Source organism: Cervus elaphus, chromosome 6 (assembly GCF_910594005.1).
Source record: "Cervus elaphus chromosome 6, mCerEla1.1, whole genome shotgun sequence".
NCBI classification, from domain to species: domain Eukaryota; kingdom Metazoa; phylum Chordata; class Mammalia; order Artiodactyla; family Cervidae; genus Cervus; species Cervus elaphus.
Genome location: NC_057820.1, coordinates 35,017,618 through 35,042,956, shown reverse-complemented (window position 1 = coordinate 35,042,956; position 25,339 = coordinate 35,017,618). Strand labels below are relative to the sequence as shown.

The following is a 25,339-nucleotide window of genomic DNA, read 5'->3' as shown; positions in this document are numbered from 1 at the left end:
GGGCTGTAATGCTGGTCCATCCGTGGCTTCAAATTTTTGTTGAGATGAGACAGAACCGAGGAAATTACAAACTCCCCCGACAAAATCATATAGGTGACTCAGGTAAACCTTAAATAAGTCATACATAATCAAGGATTTCTAAAATAAAAACACCCCCCAAATCCTACAAATTTTAAGTGTTCCATGTGCAGCCATCCTTTGTCATAAGGACAAAGTGACAAAAATAAACAAATTCACTCTAACTTTGGAATCAGGAACTCATCTCATTTCTTACTCTAAAGACAATTATTGGACCAGAAACATCAAACTACATGAAAGTAATACCTATTAGGACCCTATGGGGCTCCTGGACACAAAAAGCTTATAGTGTCATTTTTTGATTACGGGAAATAGGGTTCATTCAGCCTCCCTGACCTTCCCTGAGCTCCAACAAGCAGATTCAATTATGCTAAGGGAGGCATTGTGGAGATAAGCAAGGAATAGACAAGAAACAATAAGGTAGCCTTGGGGCAAGGTCCTGATTCCCCCTCAGAGGATATATGTAACAATATACTTGAGACATTTGCAGATACTAAAAGCACAAATTTTTTTTTTCTGTGTTTTGTAGATACTGAAGGCTTCCCAGATGGCTCAGTCAGTAAAGAAAGTGTGTCATCCCTCGGTCATGCCCCATCCTTTGCGACCCCACAGGCTGTAGCCTGCCAGGCTCCTCTGTCTATGGTATTCTCCAGGCAAGAATACTGGAGAGGGTTGCCATTTCCTTCTCCAGGGGATCTTCCTGTTAGGTAGTTAAAATAGGAAAAAGGACTCCAGAATGGTGGTGGCTAAAAGACAAAGAAGGGAAAAGCTCATGAAAATAGAACAATGGAAGGTCCGAGGACTGGAGCGAGAACCTCAGGTAAAACAAACAGCCCTCTTGGCTAGCCCAATTTACACAGGGCAGCCTTAGGGGGAGGAGAAAAAACATAAAAAGAGGAGCCAAAATTAGGCCGGGGTAGGGGTGGGGGGTTTCTCTTCTCTTCAGGACTTTTGGGTCAGTCCACCATCATGCCTCCAGGATGTGTTTTCCTTTGCTTTCTAAAGAAAACTGAGCTGTAACACTGGTCCGACCAAGGAAATTACATGGGGCTGTAACACTGGTCCATCTGTCGCTTCAAATATTTGTTGTGATGATACAGAACCGAGGAAATTACAAACTTCCCTGACAATCCAAATCCATTTTGAACCCAGGTCTCCTGCATTGCAGGCAGATTCTTTACTAAGAATCTGCCTGTAATACAGGAGATGCAGATTCGATCCCTGGGTCAGGAAGATCCCCTGGCAACCTACTCCAGCATTCTTGCCTGAAAAATCCCATGGACAGAGGAGCCAGGTGGGCTACAGTCCACAGGGTTGCAAAGAGTAGGGCATGACTAAAGTGACTTAGCATGCACTCATGCAGATACTGAAGCCCCCAACAGGTGGCAGAAGTTAATGGTTTGCTACACACAAGCACATAGACCCCAAACCAGCTGGAACCTGAAGGGTTTGATTCTGGCTCCCACTTACTTCACCACCAGAAGAATATCCACGAGCTGATCACACCCTCTTTGAACCATTGCTATAAAACTCACTAACCCTCCAGGTCAGGACACATAGTTCTGAAGGCATTAGCCCACTGAGGTATCTAGCCTTTGCCTGGGAAAGCAATAAAGCTATTCTTTTCTACTTCACCCAAAACTCTATCTCTGAGATTTAATTTGCTGTCAGAGGACAGAGGCTGGATTTGGCTTCAAAAGCAGAAAGAAAACTTGAGGCAAGTAATCTTTAGACTATACTTCAAATGGTTTATTTCCCAAGCTATACTTTAATGATGATTCACTGAACTTCTTTTAATCATTCTAATGGGTCAGAGAGATCATTATAAAATGAGCTTGTCCATGAGTGCCACAGGTAAAAGAACTGATGAAACGAGCAAGGGTTATTGAACATGTTAGATTCAGTTTACTTATTCCAGTATACATTTGGGGACTCAAAATGAAATTCATCAAATAACTCTTGTAAATTATTTGCTACAGCAAACATGATCATTCTCATTATCTCCAAATATTTACTAAGAATCTATGTGGTATGATTTAAGAATAAGACATTATATAAAAAACGTTTTCTGCTCACATTATATAATGACTCTAAACTTGGCTATAGGTTAGAGTCAATAGCGGAGTTTTGGAAAATAGACAAAACAAAACACAATTCCCAGGCCTCTCCCCAGAACAATAAAAATTAAAACACTTTGACTGTGGGACGAAAGCATTATTATTTTTCAAAACCTGTTAGTTTCTTTTTTCCAGTTTTACAATCACTGACCCAGTAGGTATGCAACAAATACTTGCTGTATTGAATGATGGGTCTTAAAACAGTCTTAGGGGAATTCACTTAATGAATACAAAAGAAAAGGTATGTAATTAGTGTATTAACAGTCTGCATATTAATAAAAACTTCTAAAGTACCTGAAGGTGCTTAAAAACAATTTGTTCTCTGGTCACTCCTTTAAATAATTCTCCTGCAAATTGTTTACAGTGCTAATTTCTATTATTTACACACAAGGCTAGTTTGTTAAGTGACTGTAAATTTCATCATATCTTTTTTTTTTTTAAACCACAAGTTTTCTTTTCCTAACATTTAAATTTACAGGCTTTTGTCAGATGTAAGATTAATGATTAATAACAGATATTTTGCACTTCTATATTCCAATACTAATTACTATCTCAAAGTCATAACATCTCAAATGAAATAACAAAACTGTAAAATTATTCAGTGACTTCCTTTTGCCCTCTGAGCTCTTGACCCACAGACTTATAGAAAGTTATGTAAAAGTAAAGCTCAGTTTCCTCCAGACTTTTCAGGAAAGCCTTCAAGAAAAGATGAATATTTTGTTGTAAAATATTTTCTCTTTGAAGTGTTCCTGAGCTAGAATAAAATAGAACTATACATACAATTTTAGTTATATGTAAGTACTTCATATATACATATATATGTATATTAAATTACATATGAGAAGCCATGCCATTAAAAAAGCAGGAAGGAAGGATTAAGAGGCTAGGGGAAGTCTCAGGCAGAGGTTTTGGGAGGGCTTGCTGACTGGTCTAAAAAGTCACAGTGCCTAGAGCATGCCAAGTGCATTCATGTTTATATTCCTTCTCCATCACATACTCTCCTGGTAAACTCTTAAAAGTTCTCTTCATCTTCCAGGTCCAGCTCAAACTCACAATTTCTGTAACAATATTTGTGTATCCCTCACAGTAAAGATAAAGGGCATACTAGGTGGCATAGTGGTAAAGAATCCCCCTGCCAATGCAGGAGCCCCAAGAGACTTTGATTCAAGCCCTGGGCTGGGAAGATCCCCTGGGGGAGCAAATGGCAACCCACTCTAGAATTCTTGCCGGGAGAATCCCATGGACAGAGGAACCTGGCAGGCTACAGCCCATAGGGTCACAAAGAGTCAGACACTACTAAAGTGACTGAGCACACACGCACAAGGTCAGAAAAATCAAGTGAGCCCTTAACAAAAGAGGTTACATGATCCTTGAAGTACTTTTGCTAAAATCTGCCCACTGTGATATTTCAAATGGGAAAATCAAACTATTCACTTTTTCATACATTTCATCATTTAAGTTTTAACAGGGCTTTCCTGGTGGCTAGCAATAAAGAATCTGCCTGCAATGCAGGAGAGGCTGGAGACATGGGTTTGATTCCAAAGATCCCCTGGAGAAGGAACTGGCAACCCACTCCAGTGTTCTTGCCTGAAGAATCCCATGGACAGAGAAGCTGGGCAGCTGACAGCCAGTAGGGTTTCAAAGAGTTGGACATGATTGAAGCAACTCAGTTAAACATTATTCAAGTTTACATAACCAAATGCCAGTAGTATATTAGTATACACTGTATATTTGCATACAGGTATCTGGTTCCAACATCTCACAGCAAATAGATGGAGAAACAATGGAAACAGTGAGAGACTTTATTTTCTTGGGCTGTCAAATCACTGCAGATGGTGATTGCAGCCATGAAATCAAAAGATACTTGCTCCTTGGAACCCCTGGAGGAGGAAACGGCAGCCCACTCCAGTATTCTTGCCTGGAGAATCTCCAGGGACAGAGGAGTCTGGTGGGCTACAGTCCATGGGGTTGCAAAGAGTTGGACATGACTGAGCGACTAAGTCCAAGCTCCTTGGAAGAAAAGCTAAGATGAACCTAGACAGCCTATTAAAAAGAAAAGGCATTGCTTTGCCCACAAAGGTCTGTATAGTCAAAGCAATGGTTTTGCTAGTAGTCATGTACAGATGTGAGAGCTGGACCATAAAGAAGGCTGAGCACTGAAGAGGTGATGCTTTCAAAATGTGGTGCTGGAAAAGATTCTCGAGAGTCCCTTGGACTCTTGAGATCAAACCAGTCAACCCTAAAGGAAATCAATCCTGAATATTCATTGGAAGGACTGATGCTGAACCTGAAGCTCCAATACTTGGGCCACTGATGAGAAGAGCCAACTTGTTGGAAAAGACCCTGATGCTGGGAAAGATTGAGGAAAGGAGGGGAAGGGGGTGACAGAGGATGAGATGGTTGGATGGCATCATCGATTCAATGGACACAAGTTTAAGCAAACTCTGGGATATAGTGAACCTGGCATGCTGCAGTCCATGGGGTTGCAAAGAGTTGGACATAACTGAGCCACTGAACAGCAGAGGAAGCCTAATCACATAGGATGACCTACTTTCTGTTAGCCTACCTCAGGCTGTCCCAGGCTAAAACCTCCAATTAGGGGACACCTGAAGCCTTCCCTTTTTTCACTGTAAAGCTTTTACACTCCACTGCCTGCCTTTGAGTCTCAGTTTCAGGTGTTGGTGGTTGATTCCTTATCATAGCAAGCTTAATAAATAGCCTTGGCTTGTTCTCATTTATCTTTTTTTTTTTTTTTTAACCACAAAAGAGATAATATTTACTGGTTCAATAAAGGGAAATTACATAGAGTCATTTGTGCAATCAACCATTATCTTAGCTTTGTTCTGGCACAAGAACAGTGTTGATATACAAAATACTGAGGGCTTCCCAGGCTGTAAAATCCCATGTACCGAGAAGCCTGGTGGCCTCAAGTCCATGGGGTTGCAAAGAGCCAGACAGAACTGAAGTGACTTAACACGCATGCATGCACACATTACTGAATCATGTGTCTCTCTTGTAGGATGATACCTCCATGAGCAAACATCAATCACCTTCATTTCTAAAAGCTGAAAGTTTCTACAAGCTCCTTCCACTGAACAACTTCTTCCCAATCATTTCACAGCTGAATCAAGTCTATCTGCCAAGGCTTCTTTGAGAGGAGTGTACAATTGTCATCGCTAACTTGACTGTGTTTACCTATTTTAGGTTTTATTTTGAGAGAAGTAGAAAGGAAAAAGCAGAGGGAAGCAAAGTTGCAAAGAAAGTGATGCTAATTTTGCCAGCCAGTCAAAAAAAAATTAGAATATTTTAAGCATAGTTTTGTGATAGTAACATTTACTTTAAACACTCCTTTGTCTTAATGAAAGTGTAATGTTTATTAAAAATATGAGTGGATCCAAAGAAGGAAAGAGATTAGTCAAAGAAATAAGCCAAATATTTAAGTTCTAATTTATTTAGCTCTCTGCATTGTGGCTGTCAAATAATTTTCCAAAGTTGAATCACACCTATCATTATTAAATTTGTTGGGTAGAAAAACTGGGACTAATCTTTCAGTTTAATTACATCACTCACATATAATTAAAGTAACTGGGGAAGTACACTGAAATTATAAAAACACAAGGAATGTGTGTATTTTGTGATAAAAATTATGAGAATTTAATTAATTATGGGAATGATTTAAAAGAAAGCTAAGTGGTTATTTTCATATCAAACCATTCAAATTCCATGTAAATATATACTTGGCCTATTAGTACTAGTCAGTAGTTTCCAAATCATATATTACGGTAGTTCTGTTTAAAATTAAATACAACCGTGACAAATGTTAACTATTTTAATGTGTTATACACATACATAACAGTAGTTAATAATGATAATTGCTTTAGATACACGCAATGGCATATATACATATATGTGTGTACATGTATGTGCATGCAAAATACATCAAATATTTATAGTTGTGACCATATGTGATTTCCCAGTATGAATTTTCCTGAACAAATATTGAAAAATGTTGCTAAATTATAATATTTAAACTAACATGATCCTGATATAAACTAGAAGAATAGGTTTGATAGTCTAGAGGTAGTATAGATAAAAGGACATCTACATAGATAATTTTTTTAGTAAATGTTACATGTAGAGACCTAAAACAGAATAAGGAGAGGGTGATAAATAGTGCTGGTACTTACATAAGTCTATAGAGAATATCAATTTAGATACTCAACCACATAAAATTTATATTTTTTGTACCTCATGCAAAATTAATATTATTAAAATGGAAGCAAATTTTGCTACTTCTAATGATATATTTTCACTATATGAAAAGCTAAGATCTCACTGGGCTAAATGGGTAAAGAGCATGTACACATAATTTATAAAATAGGTAGTAAATTAACTAATGAATATACTCATTGCAAATACATAAATGATCCTATTAAATCTCAAAAATATTTAAAAAATGCAATTAAAAACACAGGACTATTTTTCTCCTATTAAATTAGCAGAGACTAACTAGTTTGTGAACCACCAGGCAATTCCATGCACTGTTGGGGGGAATGCTAATTGGTACAATGTTTTAGAAGGGCCATTTATCAATAAGTATCAACAGTCTTTAAAATATTCATATTCACTTTCCCTTAATTTGAATTATACAAATGTGTTCTAAGAATATTAGAGCTAAAACAGCAACTCCTTTCCCCTAAACCAACACAACAAAAGAAAACAAACAAACAGAACAAAAGGAAATAAATGGGAAAAGTCAGATACTAGAATATCAGAGGCAATAAATTTTTATTTTTAAAATATTTTCAACAACATAGGGAATTTTCATATTATAATTTTAATCAAAGAAAAATAGAAAATAAAACTACACATTTTGAACTCAAATATGCATATATTGTGCAGTTATTAAGTTGTGTCTGACTCTTTGCACCCCATGGACTGCAGTATCTCCCAGAGTTTGCTGAAACTCAGGTCCATTGAGTTGGTGATGCCACCCAACCACCTCAACCTCTGTTGCCTCCTCCTCCTGGTCTCAATCTTTCCCAGCATCAGAGTCTTTTTCAATGAGTTGACTCTTCACATCAGATAGCCAAAGTACTGATGCACCAGCATCAGTCCTTTCAAAGAATATTCAGGGTTGATTTCTTTAGGATTGACTGGTTTGACTGGTTGATCTTGCTGTCCAGAGGACTCTCGGAGTCATCTTTAGCACCATAATTTGAAAGCATCAATTCTTAGGTGCTCAGCTTTCTTTATGGTCCAGTTCTCACATCCATACATGACTACTAGAAAAATCATAGCTCTGACTATACGGACCATTGTGGGTAAAGTGATGTGTCTGCTTTTTAATAGGCTGTCGAGTTTTGTCATATTTTTCTTCCAAGGAGTAAGAGTCTCTTAATTTTGTGACTGCAGTCACTGTCTGCAGTGATTTTGGAGCACAAGAAAATAAAATCTGTCACTGTTTCCACTTTTTTTCCATCTATTTGCCATGAAATGATGGGACCAGGTGCCATGATCTTAGTTTTTGGAATGTTGAGCTTTAAGTCAGCTCATTCAATCTCCTCTTTTACCTTCATCAAGAGGCTGTTTAGTTTCTCTGCACTTTCTGCTATTAGAGTGTTATCATGTGCATATCTGAGTTTGTTGATATTTCTCCTGGCAATCTTGATTCCAGCTTGTGATTTATCTAGCCCTGCACTTTGCATGATGTACTCTGCATATAAGTTAAATAAGCAGGGTGACAACATACAGCCTTGATGAACTCTTTTCTCAATTTTGAATCAGTCCAATGTACTGAGGTGACCCCTAATAGATTTCCAAGCTGGGCTATTTAAGAATTCTCAGAGAGAGAGAGAGAGAGAGAGAAGTCACTCAGTCATGCCCGACTCTTTGAGACACTATGGACTGTAGCCTACCAGGCTCCTCCATCGTTGGGATTCTCCAGGCAAGAACACTGGAGTAGGTTGCCATTTCCTTCTCCACTCGTAGACTGAGGGTAGTTTCAAAGAGTTGGAGACACACGAGCAGGACCCAGTCACCCTGGCAATGGGCCAAACTGCATAGGCTCAGATAGATATTTGAGATATACAGGACTTCCACTTCAATTTCTTGGATGAGGAGTTAGAAACCTCAGGACTTAGGTAGAAAAATACTAGATAGTAAAACTGACATTAACTTCAATTTCAAAGTAGCTATTTCCCTCTTAGTGAGTGACAGTATACACTACCACAGGTTTGGAATGATTCCTTATAAATCATTAAGACTCAAGTCCAGTTTGTCCTGTCCCTTTATATTCTAAATGACTAGAGAAGAGGTTAATCTAGCAGACCATTATAAGTATGTTTGAAACAGCTAGACCAGAAGGAGGTCAGAGAAAGTCAGATACCAATGTCAAAATATATCAAGAGGTCCTTATGCATTAGAAAACATACAAAGTCATGGAAATTTAGAATTCTGATCGATCATATACTTGTGTCATCAAACTGTGTATACAAACAATGCTCAACATCACTTATCACATAAACATTAAACTCACGCTGGTTTGATGATAACAGATTTTATATCATCTTTGGCATGATGAGATAGAAGTGAGGCATTTGGGTGGCTAACTTTTATCCTAAAATTTTCTGAGGAAGGCTGGACCTATAGATTGGCATTTTCCAGATAATTTTACTTGCAGCAAATTAAGAACATCAGAAAAATTCTACAAATTTAATAGCTGTTGAAACACTTATGCTGAACTTGGTATCCTTAAAAATGTAGCTGGCACATATGGAGATCTCAGAAATAACTTCAGCAATGAGGATTGGTGGTAAATTCTAGTATATCTAGGCAAAAAGTAAATTCATATTAGTATGGAAATATTTCACTTAATTTATATTCTTACATATTTTAAAGATATTTGTTTAAAGATATTGTTTAAAGACATTTGTTTAATTCTTTGCTCTATGATTGTATGTTATGATTATCTTTCACATTCTTATGTGTCCTACATCTCTATACTTTGAAAAAGATAGATCTTGGGAGGAGCCAAGATGGCGGAGGAGTAGGACGGGGAGACCACTTTCTCTCCTACAAATTCATCAAAAGAATATCTGAACGCAGAGCAAACTTCACAAAACAACTTCTGATCGCTAGCTGAGGTCATCAGGCGCCCAGAAAAGCAGCCCATTGTCTTCGAAAGGAGGTAGGAAAAAATATAAAAGATAAAAAGTGAGACAAAAGAGCTAAGGACGGAGATCCGTCCCGGGAAGCAAGTCTTTAGAGGACGTTTCCAGACACCGGGAAACCCTCGCACTGGCGGGCCTGGGGGAAGTGTTTGAATCTAGGAGGGCAACCTGACTGGGAGGGAAACAATAAATAAAACCCACAGATGACGTGCCTAAAAGCAACTCTCAGCAGAAAAGTGCCCCAGACACCCGCATCCGCCACCAGCAAGTGGGGGGGGCACGGAGAGGAGCGGGCGGCATTGTTTGGGGCAGGGTCCGGGCCTGAGTGCCCTGAGGACAATCGGAGGGAGCTTTTGTGAGTTGCCAACTTGAACTGTGGGAGAGCAGGGAAGAGAGAGAAAATTGACCGGCCGGAACTCGCTGCCGGCCGTTCGCGGAATGGGGGGACCGAGAGAGTCCAGAGAGGGGCTCGCAGACTGCGGGCCGGCCCGGACCCGCCGGAGGCAGGAGCAGGTCGCGGCGAGACACAGGGCGCAGGCACCCGACCGGCGCGGGCGGGGACGGGCTGGGGGCAGAGGGCAGAAGGCGCACACACCCGACTGGCGCTGGCAGAAACCGAGACTGGGACCGTGGGAGAGGGTGCGCCGCACCCGGAGAGAGTGCGCCGGTCAAGCTCCTGGCTGCCTGGACCGCTCTGACGGGGAAGGCACAAGAGCGGACTCAGCCTTTTGTTCCGCGCTTTTGTGGAGCACCAGAGGGCTAGAGCTGCGCGCGCGGCGCGCTCCATGTGGAGAGGCTGGGATCCTGAGCAGCGCAGACCGAGAAACCAGCGACAGCCTCTCCCGGCAGCGCCAGCCCATCCCCACAGCGTCAGCCCCTCCCAGCAGCGCGACGGAAATAGCTACCTGAATAAGAGTCCACCTCCGCCCGCCTGTGTCAGGGCGGAAATGAGGCTCTGAAGAAACCGGCAAACAGAAGCCAAATAAACAAAGGGAACCGCTTCAGAAGAGAGCGGTGCAACAGATTAAAATCCCTGTAGAAAACACCGATTACACCGGAAGAGGCCTGTAGATATCGAGAACTGTAAGCTGGAACGAGGAGAGATCTGAAACTGAGCCGAACCGACACTGACTGCAACAGCTCCAGAGAAATTCCTAGATATATTTTTACTTTTTTTTTTTTTTAATAAGAAAAAAAAAAATTTTTTTTTAATTTTTTCTATTTTTTTTTCTCTTCTATTTTCCTTTAAAATTCCCTATTACTCCACCATCACTCCTTAACTTTCATTTTCATAGATTTTTACGATTTTTTTAATTAGGGAAAATTCTTTTTTCTTTCTTTTTTTTTCTCCTTTTTCTCTTCTATTTTCTATTTTTCTTTTTCTCTTATTTCTTTTAAAGTCCTCTAGTACTCCTCTACTACTCCTTAATTTTCATTTTCAATACACTATAACCTTACCAAAAAAAAAAAAAGGGAAGCCCTATGTTTTAAACTGAACTTCATATACATTAAAAAAATTTTTTGTGTGTGTGTTTTGGTTTTTGTTTTTAATATAGTATTTTTAAGAGTCTAATCTCTACTCTAGATTTTTAATTTTTGTTTTTCAATCTATGATATAAATTGTGCACATTTAAGAATCCAATATTCAGTTCCCATTTTTATTCAGGAGTGTGTTGATTTTTCTCTCCCAATCTTGACTCTCTGTTTTCTACCTCAGAACACCTCTATTTCCTCCTTTCTCCTTTTCTTCCCAATCCAATTCTGTGAATCTTGGTGGGTGTCTGGGCTACGGAGAACATTCTGGGAACAGACAACTGCGTAGATCTGTCTCTCTCCTCTTGAGTCCCCCTTTTTCTCCTCCTGCTCAACACTATCTCCCTCCTCCCTCTCCTCTTCTTCATGTAACTCTGTGAACCTCTCTGGGTGTCCCTAACGGGGGAGAATCTTTTCGCCACTAACCTAGAAATTTTATTATCAGTGCTGTATAGTTGGAGAAGTCCTGAGACTACAGGAAGAAGAAAACTGAAATCCAGAGGCAGGAGACTTAAGCCCAAAACCTGAGAACACCAGAAAACTCCTGACTACATGGAACTTTAAGTAATAAATGACCTTCCAAAAGCCTCCATACCTACACTGAAACCAACCACCACCCAAGAGCCAATAAGTTTTAGAGCAAGACATACCAAGCAAATTCTCCAGCAACGCAGGAACATAGCCCTAAACGTCAACATACAGGCTGCCCAAGGTGACACCTATACATAGACCCATCTCAAAACTCATTACTGAGCACTCCATTGCTCTCCAGAGAGAAGATATCAAGTTCCACGCACCAGAACACCGACACAAACTTTCCTAACCAGGGAACCTTGACAAGCCAATCGTCTAACCCCACCCACGGGGTAAATCCTCCACAATAAAAAGGAACCACAGACCTCCAGAATACAGAAAGCCCACTCCAGACACAGCAATCTAAACAAGATGAAAAGGCAAAGAAATACCCAACAGGTAAAGGAACATGAAAAATGCCCACCAAGTCAAGCAAAAGAGGAGGAGATAGGGAATCTACCTGAAAAAGAATTTAGAATAATGATAATAAAAATGATCCAAAATCTTGAAAACAAAATGGAGTTACAGATAAATAGCCTGGAGACAAAGATTGAAAAGATGCAAGAAATGTTTAATAAAGACCTAGAAGAAATAAAAAAGAGTCAATTAAAAATGAATAATGCAATGAATGAGATCAAAAACACTCTGGAGGGAACCAAGAGTAGAATAACGGAGACAGAAGATAGGATAAGTGAGGTAGAAGATAAAATGGTGGAAATAAATGAAGCAGAGAGGAAAAAAGAAAAAAGGATCAAAAGAAATGAGGACAACCTCAGGGACCTCTGGGACAATGTGAAACGCCCCAACATTCGAATCATAGGAATCCCAGAAGAAGAAGACAAAAAGAAAGGCCATGAGAAAATACTCGAGGAGATAATAGCTGAAAACTTCCCTAAAATGGGGAAGGAAATAGCCACCCAAGTCCAAGAAGCCCAGAGAGTCCCAAACAGGATAAACCCAAGGTGAAACACCCCAAGACACATATTAATCAAATTAACAAAGATCAAACACAAAGAACAAATATCAAAAGCAGCAAGGGAGAAACAACAAATAACACACAAAGGGATTCCCATAAGGATAACAGCTGATCTATCAATAGAAACCCGCCAGGCCAGAAGGGATTGGCAGGACGTACTGAAAGTAATGAAAGAGAATAACCTACAACCTAGATTACTGTATCCAGCAAGGATCTCATTCAGATATGAAGGAGAATTCAAAAGCTTTACAGATAAGCAAAAACTGAGAGAATTCAGCACCACCAAACCAGCTCTTCAACAAATGCTAAAGGATCTTCTCTAGACAGGAAATGCAGAAAGGTTGTATAAACGTGAACCCAAAACAACAAAGTAAATGGCAACGGGACCACACCTATCAATAATTACCCTAAATGTAAATGGGTTGAATGCCCCAACCAAAAGACAAAGATTGGCTGAATGGATACAAAAACAAGACCCCTATATATGCTGTCTACAAGAGACCCACCTCAAAGCAAGAGACACATACAGACTAAAAGTGAAGGGCTGGAAAAAAATATTTCATGCAAACGGAGACCAAAAGAAAGCAGGAGTCGCAATACTCATATCAGATAAAATAGACTTTCAAATAAAGGATGTGAAAAGAGACAAAGAAGGACACTACATAATGATCAAAGGATTAATGCAAGAAGAAGATATAACAATTATAAATATATATGCACCCAACATAGGAGCACCACAATATGTGCGGCAAACGCTAACGAGTATGAAAGAGGAAATTAATACTAACACAATAATAGTGGGAGACTTTAATACCCCACTCACAACTATGGATAGATCAACTAAACAGAAAATTAACAAGGAAACACAAACCTTGAATGACACAATGGACCAGCTAGACCTGATTGATATCTATAGGACATTTCACCCCAAAACAATCAACTTCACCTTTTTCTCAAGTGCACACGGAACCTTCTCCAGAATAGATCACATCCTGGGCCATGAATCTGGTCTTGGAAAATTCAAAAAAATTGAAATCATTCCAGTCATCTTTTCTGACCACAGTGCAGTAAAATTACATCTCAATTACAGGAAAAAAATTGTTAAAAATGCAAACATATGGAGGCTAAATAACACGCTTCTGAATAACCAACAAATCATAGAAGAAATCAAAAAAGAAATCAAAATATGCATAGAAATGAATGAAAATGAAAACACAACAACCCAAAACCTATGGGATACTGTAAAAGCAGTGCTAAGGGGAAGGTTCATAGCATTACAGGCTCACATCAAGAAACAAGAAAAAAGCCAAATAAATAACCTAACTCTACACCTAAAGCAATTAGAGAAGGAAGAAATGAAGAACCCCAGGGTTAGCAGAAGGAAAGAAATCCTAAAAATTAGGGCAGAAATAATGCAAAAGAAACTAAAGAGACCATAGCAAAAATCAACAAAGCTAAAAGCTGGTTTTTTGAAAAAATAAACAAAATTGACAAACCATTAGCAAGACTCATTAAGAAGCAAAGAGAGAAGAACCAAATTAACAAAATTAGAAATGAAAGTGGAGAGATCACAACAGACAACACTGAAATACAAAGGATCATAAGAGACTACTACCAGCAGCTCTATGCCAATAAAATGGACAACTTGGATGAAATGGACAAATTCTTAGAAAAGTATAACCTTCCAAAACTGAACCAGGAAGAAATAGAAGATCTTATCAGACCCATCACAAGCAAGGAAATCGAAACTGTAATCAAAAATCTACCAGCAAACAAAAGCCCAGGACCAGATGGCTTCACAGCTGAATTCTACCAAAAATTTAGAGAAGAGCTAACACCTATCTTACTCAAACTCTTCCAGAAAATTGCAGAGGAAGGTAAACTTCCAAACTCATTCTATGAGGCCACCATCACCCTAATTCCAAAACCAGACAAAGATGCCACAAAAAAAGAAAACTACAGGCCAATATCACTGATGAACATAGATGCAAAAATCCTTAACAAAATTCTAGCAAACAGAATCCAACAACATATTAAAAAAAATCATACACCACGACCAAGTGGGCTTTATCCCAGGAATGCAAGGATTCTTTAATATCCGCAAATCAATCAATGTAATACACCACATGAACAAATTGAAAGATAAAAACCATATGATTATCTCAATAGATGCAGAGAAAGCCTTTGACAAAATTCAACACCCATTCATGATTAAAACTCTCCAGAAAGCAGGAATAGAAGGAACATACCTCAACATAATAAAAGCTATATATGACAAACCCACAGCAAGTATCACCCTCAATGGTGAAAAATTGAAAGCATTTCCCCTGAAATCAGGAACAAGACAAGGGTGCCCACTCTCACCACTACTATTCAACATAGTGTTGGAAGTTTTCGCCACAGCAATCAGAGCAGAAAAAGAAGTAAAAGGAATCCAGATAGGAAAAGAAGAAGTGAAACTCTCACTGTTTGCAGATGACATGATCCTCTACATAGAAAACCCTAAAGACTCTTCCAGAAAATTACTAGAGCTAATCAATGAATATAGTAAAGTTGCAGGATATAAAATTAACACACAAAAATCCCTTGCATTCCTATATACTAACAATGAAAAAACAGAAAGAGAAATTAAGGAAACAATACCTTTCACCATTGCAACAAAATGAATAAAATACTTAGGAATATATCTACCTAAAGAAACAAAAGACCTATACATAGAAAACTATAAAACACTGATGAAAGAAATCAAAGAGGACACAAACAGATGGAGAAACATATCAGGCTCATGGATTGGAAGAATCAATATTGTCAAAATGGCTATTCTACCCAAAGCAATCTATAGATTCAATGCAATCCCTATCAAGCTACCAACGGTATTTTTCACAGAACTAGACCAAAGAATTTCACAATTTGTATGGAAATACAAAAAACCTCGAATAGCCAAAGTAATCTTGAGAAAGAAGAATGGAACTGGAGGAATCAACCTGCCTGACTTCAGACTCTACTACAAAGCCACAGTCATCAAGACAGTATGGTACTGGCACAAAGACAGAAATATAGATCAATGGAACAGAATAGAAAGCCCAGAGATAAATCCACGAACTTATGGACACCTTATCTTTGACAAAGGAGGCAAGGATACACAATGGAAAAAAGACAACCTCTTTAACAAGTGGTGCTGGGATAACTGGTCAACCACTTGTAAAAGAATGAAACTACAACACTTTCTAACACCATACACAAAAATAAACTCAAAATGGATTAAAGATCTAAATGTAAGACCAGAAACTATAAAACTCCTAGAGGAGAACATAGGCAAAACACTCTCCGACATAAATCACAGCAAGATCCTCTATGACCCACCTCCTAGAATATTGGAAATAAAAGCAAAAATAAACAAATGGGACCTAATGAAACTTAAAAGCTTTTGCACTACAAAGGAAACTATAAGTAAGGTGAAAAGACAGCCCTCAGATTGGGAGAAAGTAATAGCAAATGAAGAAACAGACAAAGGATTAATCTCAAAAATATACAAGCAACTCTTGAAGCTCAATTCCAGAAAAATAAATGACCCAATCAAAAAATGGGCCAAAGAACTAGACAGACATTTCTCCAAAGAAGACATACAGATGGCTAACAAACACATGAAAAGATGCTCAACATCACTCATTATCAGAGAAATGCAAATGAAAACCACAATGAGGTACCATTACATGCCAGTCAGGATGGCTGCTATCCAAAAGTCTACAAGCAATAAATGCTGGAGAGGGTGTGGAGAAAAGGGAACCCTCTTACACTGTTGGTGGGAATGCAAACTAGTACAGCCGATATGGAAAACAGTGTGGAGATTTCTTAAAAAACTGGAAATAGAACTGCCATATGACCCAGCAATACCACTCCTGGGCATACACACTGAGGAAACCAGATCTGAAAGAGACACGTGCACCCCAATGTTCATCGCAGCACTGTTTATAATAGCCAGGACATGGAAGCAACCTAGATGCCCATCAGCAGATGAATGGATAAGGAAGCTGTGGTACATATACACCATGGAATATTACTCAGCCGTCAAAAAGAATTCATTTGAACCAGTCCTAATGAGATGGATGAAACTGGAGCCCATTATACAGAGTGAAATAAGCCAGAAAGATAAAGAACATTACAGCATACTAACACATATATATGGAATTTAGAAAGATGGTAACAATAACCCTATATGCAAAACAGAAAAAGAGACACAGAAGTACAGAACAGACTTTTGAACTCTGTGGGAGAAGGTGAGGGTGGGATGTTGCTAAAGAACAGCATGTATATTATGTATGGTGAAACAGGTCACCAGCCCAGGTGGGACGCATGAGACAAGTGCTAGAACCTGGTGCACTGGGAAGACCCAGAGGAATCGGGTGGAGAGGGAGGTGGGAGGGGGGATCGGGATGGGGAATACGTGTAAATCTATTGCTGATTCATGTCAATGTATGACAAAACCCACTGAAAAAATAAATAAATAAATTAAAAAAAAAAAAAGAAAAAGATAGATCTTTGCATTAAACAGGGGGAAGCATTGAGCAAAGTTTCAGCAAGTTAAAGTACTAAACAATCAAAATTATATGGCCAGAATTGAACTCCACAGATAAGATTTTTTTTAAATGTTGGCAAAATGTGTACATCATAAATGAATAGAATCAGTTCAAATCAATGTCTATTAGATTTGCCTCAGGAAAATCATATGAAATAGGCATAAGAATGTGAAAGCCACACTAGGATTTCTCAGTGTCAGTGGAGAGTTCTTGGAGGTGGAGAAGTGGTGTTTGTGAGATATGAGGGATTAGTTGAATCCAATGGAATATTTGATGTGGAGGAACACTGAAGAGGATTTATGTAGTTGGCCTAAGAATGACCAAAAAAAAAAAAAGAAGAAGAAAGAAACAAAGAAACTTTTTTCCACTAATCAACACATAGATGTCTCAGTTTACCAATTTGATGATATCTTGCCAATCAGGATGAAAGAAGTGGTGTGTAAAGAAAGTGAAAACAAAAATGAAAACAAAAAACTCAGTGATCTGACTTGCCTTTCAATCGACCCTGACTCAAGAGAATTCATGACCATCACAGAGATGTGCAACTCAGCAGCAGACCACAAGAACAGGAACAAAAGATAAGTCTTTACATAAATAATCATTGGAAGTATATAATTAAACATAAAATAATAATAAAAACATAATACTAACATTGTTATCTGCAATACTGATGACTCCAAGAGTGTGGAAAATGCTTATAGACTGTTGATAGCAAATGTTTGCCAAAGATCGGATACAGAAGTTTGTCATTTTTCTGTGAGATTAGGAAGTCAGGAGAGAAAGAAATAAGAAAGAAGCAGGGGATGAAGGATCATTAAAAGAATTTGGTAAGAAAGATAACTGGGATATAGTATGTATTGTAGCACTATAACCATCACAGCCATCAGACAGATCTGAATTCAACACTTTCACACAGCACTGTAAAGTAATTAGCCTCCAACTAATATAAATAAATGAAAAAAAAAAATAAGAATTCAGCTGTTTGAGTGTGAGTTGCTATTCCATTAGAAACATTTATTACTTTCCAGGTTCACACAAGTTTTAAAAAAGAGCACAGGTCTTGAACAAGTGTAGCTTTATCCTGGTGTTTAAAATCATTTGGAACATTTTATTGTTCATTTGCTTCATTCCTCAGCAGTAAGTATATTCCTAGACATGGCTCAGGAAATTAACTGATTTTTTTTGTTGAATAGATGGTCTACCCTTTGGCATAGCGCAATGCTATTGATTTTGTCTGCAGAGCTGGCTCTCAGGCTACTATGAAAGCCTGGGCTATTGTGGACTCTGAAAGATGTGGTGAGATTCCCAGAAACCTAGAAGGGTTTTCTTCCAGAGCCCAGCATCTTCTGGTATGACAGCATGCTCGCTCTTTGAGATGGGGATCACGTTCTCACAGAAACAGAGCTTCAGGCAAACAGAGATTCAAAAAACCAAAAAAGAAAGTGTATTTGGCTCTTGTTGTTAGGCTTTTGACCCGTCTTGTGTTTCATAGTACTTGAAATATGAACCTTCAGATTCTTGCTAAAATAAATTTCATCTTTGCAAATCAATGACATTAACTTGCCTCCAGTACCATGAAGAGAGGTTTTCCTTTCAAATATTTGCCTCAGTATAACTTCCTGAGAGTTGCAGTGATGTTTACATGCTTGAGCTGTGAGAAGTCGCAGGTGGGATATTCAATAATGTTGAGCAATTGAGCCAGTAACCCTCTTGGGTTCAGTTTCCCAGGATGATTAACTTCCCACAGTGGGCAATTAGTTGTTGCTATGCTCCCAGTCTTTCTGGCACTACTGTGCCCTGATCCCCATTTGCCTGTTATTAATAAATTATGATCTGGTCTCTCATTATCTTTGATTCAGAGCCTTTGAAGAAAAAAGCATGTAATCATGAGAAAATAGAAGGGATAATAACTCCCAGATATTAAATCAATACACATGCTTGGATTTATTAGAGTTTTATAATGTCACATCTATTGCTAATTCATAAAATGTTGAATTTGCTTTTAATGAGCTCTTTTCTAAAATCAGTGATTGCATGTGATTACGAATATTTGTCTATTTACAATTATTTCAAAATAAAGTAGTATCTGATTAAAATATTTTGTGTAATACTTACTTTTATCAAAGCTTATCAAGCTCTGAAAGTACATAATCCTAGTTGTTAATGTGCCAATTATACTAACAGATGCACGATGTCCATAACTTAAGGAGACTGCGAGAGAAGTACAATCATGCTGATGTTATATTATCATTTATAAAACTGGACACTGCTTGATATCACCAGGTATGTCACTATACTGGCATTAGCATGTCCAGATGTCAAATAAATAATGTAAGCTAGTGAAGATTTCTTAATTCCTATGCAATACTTCTTTGACATCATTGCATTTATTTTCTGGATGACACCAAAAGTTTCATTACTCAGGAAGAAAGCACATTTATGGTTTAGGTATTTTACTGTGCTTATGTCAGTGTTACTAACATTTTTTTTTTATTTTCCAAACTATGAACATTAATAGGGGAAAAATGAGACAAAGCACTTCAAATAGAGATTGACACCCAGTTTATCTTTAATTCAATAATTCATGAGTCATTCATTCAATTAGGTTATGTGGGAGAGCCACAAAAGTCTTTATCCTCTAAATACTTACTGGCGGGCAGAAGAGAGAACATATTTACTATAATTTGTGGTTGAAAGCATTACATTCCATGGGAAATACTGGTACACTGTTGAGGCTTAAGTGGAAGGAGAGAATACTTTGGCTAAAGGAGTTGAGGAAGGTTTGATTATAGAACAAACAGTTGATGTGAGTCTTGACACGTGAGTGAGGTTTACATATTGAGAGACGAAGAGGGGGATATGAAAAAAGACACTGGGTGGGAGCCTCTCTCGTCATTCTTAGGCCGTGTGCTTTGTCTGAGATTGACTCTACTTCAGATTCAGGCATGAGCTCTAAAGGTACTGCCATGAAGCATGCTTTCCCATACTCTTCTTAGTTAAGGTCTCAGTGCTGCTGACTGATTTACTCTGTGGGGCTGTGTATCAGGTTCCTGTCAGAGCCTGCGTCACCTGTGAAGATGCAGGTCAAGAGCTCTAACATGGGGGCTGGATTCAAGGTGGTGACCAGTCCCACTTTAGGAATCGAACAATCATCTGGTCTCCTGCCTCTTCATGGACCACGCCTTCTCTGTCACCTCTGGATGGATATTCCTCCTTCAATCTATCTCTCAGTACGTATCAGAGCCCTTGGGCTCTACCTCAGTTCAGTTCAGTCGCTCAGTCGTGTCCGACTCTTTGAGACCCCATGAGCCGCAGCACGCCAGGCCTCCCTGTCTATCACACACTCCTGGATATTACTTAAACTCATGTCCATTGAGTCAGTGATGCCAGCCAACCATCTCATCTTCTGTCATCCCCTTCTTCTCCTGCCCTCAATAATTCCCAGCATCAGGGTCTTTTCACACAAGTCAGCTCTTCACATCACGTGGCCAAAGTATTGGAGTTTCAGCTCCAACATCAGTCCTTTCAATGAACACCTAGGACTGATCTCCATTGGTTGGATCTCCTCACAGTCCAAGGGACTCTCAAGAGTCTTCTCCAACACCACAGTTCAAAAGCATTAATTATTCAGTGCTCAGCTTTCTTTATGGCCCAACTCTCACATCCATACATGACCACTGGAAACACCGTAGCCTTGACTAGGTGGACATTTGTTGGCAAAGTAATGTCTCTGCATTTTAATATGCTGTCTAGGTTGGTCATAACTTTCCTTCCAAGGAGTAAGCGTCTTTTCATTTCATGGCTGCAATCACCATCTGCAGTGATTTTGGAGCCCAGAAAAATAAAGTCTGACACTGTTTCCACTGTTTCCCCATCTATCTGCCATTAAGGGATGGGACCAGATGCCATGATCTAAGTTTTCTGAATGTTGAGCTTTAAGCCAACTTTTTCACTCTCCTCTTTCACTTTCATCAAGAGGCTCTTTAGTTCTTCTTCACTTTCTGCCATAAGGGTGGTGTCATCTGCATATCTGAGGTTATTGATATTTCTCCTGGCAATCTTGATTCCAGCTTGTGCTTCCTCCAGCCCAGAGTTTCTCATGAGGTACTCTGCATATAAGTTAAACAAGCAGGATGACAATATACAGCCTTGACATACTCCTTTTTCTATTTGGAACTAGTCTGTTTTTCCATGTCCAGTTCTGAGGCTTCCTGACCTGCATACAGGTTTCTCAAGAGGCAGGTCAGGTGGTGTGGTATGCCATCTCCTTTAGAATTTTCCACAGTTTATTGTGATCCACATATTCAAAGGCTTTGGCATAGCCAATAAGGCAGAAATAGATGTTTTTCTGGAACTCTCTTGCTTTTTTGATGATCCAGCGGATGTTGGCAACTTGATCTCTGGTTCCTCTGCCTTTTCTAAAACCAGCTTGAGCATCCAGAAGTTCACGGTTCACGTATTGCTGAAGCCTGGCTTGGAGAATTTTAAGCATTACTTTACCAGCGTGTGAGATCAGTGCAATTGTGCGGTAGTATGAACATTCTTTGGCATTGCCTTTCTTTGGGATTGGAATGAAAACTGACCTTTTCCAGTCCTGTGGCCACTGCTGAGTTTTCCATATCCACTGCACCACCAGTGAAGTCCCTAACCCAATATGTTCTTTAATTTACTTTAGGGTCAATATATCACTGACATTAATTTCTAAGGGTTATTTTATTCATATTATATCAGTTTAGAGAGTTTTTAAATGTTAATACTATAATTTTTAGCAGTAGAAACCCACTGGCTTTATATATAAGAGTTCAGAGTTTCACCAAAATCATATAGTTGAATGATGTAAGTTACAGGAAAGTTAAATAGTGAAGTGGAAGGATCTCTAGAGTTAGAGATATGCCCAAGAACCAGGCCCTTATTAACTAACTGTATAATTTATGTTCTAGACATTGTCCTAAGGTGAGGGAACCTGCAGATATAAATCCCTGTCATTCTGAAGCTTATATTCAAGTATGGGAGACAGAAAATAAACCAAATAGATACAAATATACACACTTTATTCTGCACTGCAGGCAGAGTCTTCACCAACTGAGCCACCAGGGAAGACAAAATAATACACACAAATATTAATATGTATATTATAATGGCAATGGGTGCTATAATGAGGCAAATCAGGGTAAGGAAGATCTGATGCACAGAGGAAGAAATCATGAGCCACTATTACAGAAAACTTAATTGAGAGAATGAGGTTAAGCAAAGAAAGAAGGAGAAAGTCCTGTTTCTTTCTGGGGCAAAAGAGTTTTAGACAGTAAGAAGAGCCAGTGCAAAAGCCTTACAGGTAGGCTATTTTTACAAAATTCAAGAAACATCAAGGAGATAACTTTTATGAAGTAAAAATTGGAGATAGAGCTAATAATGAGACATGGGAGTTGTGAGATATTACATTTGAAGTCCTTGGAACAGTGCCTACTAGCAGGTCATATGTCATTCATCTAGAAAATATTAAACTTACTATTATCAATATTATTATTGTGTTGCTTCCACTAGGCAAAGATGCTTCTCTGAAGGTTTTAGAATACTTCATACCCTATAAAAAGGATTCATTTCAGAAGCTATTGTGCTTTTATATAAAATGTGGGCAGAGCTCTGGTACTTGTCTGAACTATATAGCTGCATTCAAAATGCCTGTACAACTATCTTATTTGGCTACAAAGGAGCTTGAAGAAAAGTTTCTAGATCCAGCATATTTTAGCACCAAGCCATTGTTTTTCCTAACATAAGATTTATGACAGGCATTTAATAAGAAGTCAAATACTTCTTGAATTAATGAATCATACCACCATTTTTTCCAAAAGAAAAAATTACCATGAAAAAAATGATTTTGGTTTAAAAGTATTTTATGTATCTTTGAAACTTCAATACTTTGGCCACCTTATGTGAAGAACTGACTCATTGGAAAAGACCCTGATGCTGGGAAAGATTGAAGGCGGGAGGGGAAGGGGACGGCAGAGGATGAGATCGTTGGATGGCATCACTGACTCAATGGACATGAGTCTGAGTAAGCTCCGGGAGTTGCTGATGGACAGGCAAGTCTGGTGGGGCTGCAGTCCATGGGGTTGCAAAGAGTCGGACACGACTGAACAACTAAACTGAACTGACTGATGTACCTTCAAGACATACATTCTCCCATGCCCAAATGATGATATAAACTTCGGTGAATATCACATACAGATAGTAATATATTTGCAATATATCAAATTTAAGTCTATGTCACCACTGAGAAGTTAAATTATTTGTAATTAAAAGAGATTTTAACCAGGAGCAAATATCTGGTTTACAAAATATTCAAGAAGTTAAAAGGTGATAAAAGAGAAGAAGTTCAAAGTGAGGGTGGAGTCTAAATGTTTCTATATTTTTGTGTTCATCAATCATATTTTAGCACAAGGAGAAATATGTATAATTCAATGTCAGTGTCCTTTGACCATTCCTAGTACAGACTTTTTTCAGTAATTTGCTAGTGCTTTAAAGATAATTCCTCAAATTTTTGTTAGGTTTTGCCCATATCTCTTCATTTAGTTTTTCTTTAATTTGACAAAACTTTATTAATTCCGTATACTCCAGGTACTACCAGGTAGATAAGATTTTCTTAGTGCCAACAAAAATTGCCTTGAATGAGATATGAAAAGTCCCTTTAGACTCGTATCATTTAACTTCTAAATAAGTCTATTTAAGTTCATGAAAAGTAAAATATAATAGCCAGAGATATTTCTATCATAAGACAAATGCTCCCTGAAATTCAAGAATGCACATCCAACAAAATGAAGCAATTAAAGTTTCATGCAGAAAATTTGCTGGTAAAGAAATATAAATCTCAGATTAATTTTTAGTAAAGTGTGTTTTTCCTTTAACCTGTAAATTCCTAGTCTCAACATCACAGTGTCCAAATTATAATTGCTGCTATTTTTTAAAAAGTAATATACTTCCGCAATACACTAGATCCAAAAATATCAAGATTTGGGTTTAATAATGCTGAAAATTAAGCTTCTCTTCTTAGGGGTAGATATCATTTTAATTCAACTTAGAAATACATTAAATATTTCTAGACACTAAAATTTAGTTATTCTTGTATGGTAGTTTCTGATGCATATGGATTTGTATAAGTGTGTGCATGCATGCTAAAGCTATACTCTTCTTCAGTTACCAAGCAGTAGGTATACTGAAACTTCTCTCATTTTGTCTAATGCTGCAGATGTAACGAAGTGAATTGCTTTTAAGTCAGTTTTATATATATTAAGGAAAAAATGGGGGCAGGGGTAAGTGTTTGATTCATATATAGGTCAGCGAGGATCCCTAGCTGAATGTCATCAGTAAATTCACATTAACAATACTTAGGTTACATAGATAAACTGTAAGTCTACAGTAAAATGCTTCTTGTATTTAATCTGCTCTCTAATAAATCTTCAAACACACAAACATATTGATCTCTAGACCTTGCCCCTTTCCTCCATTTTTATTCAGTGGACCAGACAAATAATGTCTTCTTATGATTCCCACGTGCCTATACCTGAGTAACACTTCTGAATTTACTGGAAAGAAACAGGCCAACCAGTATCTCAGTCACAAGTAAATAACTGATATCACAAACCAGCTCTGCAAATGTATGATAGTCAACCACCCTTTTGGGTAGAAAAGACAGATTATATCATCATAGTTGTTTTAGTAGTTATAATTCACTCAAATCAATTACCTTACTTGATCAAAATCTAAGCAAAGTTTTTATGACAGGATTGGTGGAATTAGGTTCTCTTCCAGAAAGCAAAGACAAAAGTAGAGCATTCTCCCTAAGTGACTTCAGAGAGAACAGATCATTGGGGCACGATCCAGCCAGGCTCTGGCTTGAGCAGGGCTGGCAGTCCTCAATAGAACACAGACTGCTTCCCAGCTAGCAATTCTGAAAGTGAATCACTGCTATTCTAATAGTAAAAGTAAGCAACGATTTCTTAAGAAAACTTTGAACACTCATAAATGAACAAGAACTAGAAGAAAGAGAATTCGGGGGAAAGAAAAAGGATGTTAAAAGGAAGTAACAGTGTTTTATGAAATTTATTTTATGAAAATAAAGTAATTTATTTTCGACTGTAATTTAAAGATGTAGTCATAAATCTTTTCGTAATACAATATGCAGGATACTGAAAATGCCTAATTCTATATATTTATCGGTTGAATAGGTGCCCAAGAGTCAAAAGTAAATGAGTAAAACAGTACAAAATCAATATGAATATTGATTTCTTGACTTTTTTGAATCATAATATATTTTAA

General features: G+C 38.2%; 1 protein-coding gene across 5 annotated transcripts in view; it reads right to left on the bottom strand.

Moving 5' to 3' along the window:
• The window catches only part of EPHA5 (EPH receptor A5), a 383,390-nt gene that overhangs the window by 83,762 nt on the left and 274,289 nt on the right, over positions 1 to 25,339 (bottom strand). The window lies entirely within an intron of this gene.